Here is a 1,273-nt window from a genome sequence, read left to right as displayed (position 1 = left end):
AACGCCCACGTGGGTATCCCAGCTTGCCTATCCCGCCTTCCAGACACTTCTATCCTCAGTCCCAGTGTCTATCCCGACTTTCAGATACATTAATTCTTCATTCTTAATAACCGAGTGCCTATCCTTGCCTGCCTATCCCATCTTTCAGATACGCCCATGTGCCTAACCCACCTTCCAGACACGCCCATCCAGAACCACACCGCCCACGCGTCTATCCAAACTTTCAAACACGCCCATCCCATAATTTCAATACGTTTGTGCCTATCCCAGTTTGCCTATCCCAGTTTCCAACCACGCCCATCGTATGCCTTACGTCCCTATCCTACCTATCCGCCCACGTGTTGGCTAGCCCGTGTCTGCCCGTTGCTTGAAAGCTAAATGTCAAGGCTTCTTGCAAGGCGGCGGGGGGACTCAGGGGGGATGCAACAGGTTTTATTGCAAAATGGGAAATGCTTCTCGCTTTTCCCCTCGACTCGTTCCCATCTCTTTGCAGTTGCGTGTTGCAAGGAGGAAGATAAAAGGAGAGGAAGATAAAAGGAGAGGAAGATTAAGAAGAGGGCATGGTGATGAGGAAGAAGAAAAAGAAGAAGGAGAAGAAATGGAAGAATTAAGCGAAGAAAAAGGAAGAAGCAAATGCAATGAGAAGGAAAGTATGAAGGAAATCGTAATAGTAAGTATTGAATGAAATAAAAGGAGACAAATATGACGAAGAATGAGGAGGAGAAGGAGTGGAAGAAAAAAAAAAACTTTTAAGAATTAAGATCAATAATAAGTGAAAGAAGCGAATAAAAGCATAATCAATCACACGAAATATATCAAAGAGAGAAGGAAAAGGAAGAGAAAGATGAAAAGGGAAAATAAGGGAGAAGAAGAAGAAGAACCGGTAGAAAAAAAAGAAGAAAATTAAGAAAGAAGAATATGAAAAAAGAGAAAAAGAAGGAGAAGATATAGAAGAAGAAGGAGAAGATAAAGAAGAAAAAGAAGATAAAGAGAAGAAGAAGATAAAGAAGAAGGAGGAGAAGAAGAAGCAGCAGAAGACAAGTACGCCCCTTATCTCTCCATCTAAACAACGAAGACGGAACATAGTTGGTCCTTCTTTACCTATATGATTCTGAGGAAAATATGCTGCAAAACCTCAGCATTCTTTGGCATGATGAGTCAACCACACCATTATTTTTTTTTAAGTATTGAGGTCAAGGGAATCTGGGGTATGGGTGGGGTGGGGTGGGGGGGACTGTACAGGTGGGTAGGTGGGGTGGGGGGGGGGGACTGT

Source organism: Penaeus japonicus, unplaced genomic scaffold (genome assembly GCF_977035675.1).
Source record: "Penaeus japonicus unplaced genomic scaffold, GWHDUDI00000001_assembly GWHDUDI00000010, whole genome shotgun sequence".
Classification (NCBI taxonomy): Eukaryota; Metazoa; Arthropoda; class Malacostraca; order Decapoda; family Penaeidae; genus Penaeus; species Penaeus japonicus.
The sequence above is the reverse complement of the archived record's forward strand: the minus strand, read 5'-3'. Positions refer to the sequence as shown.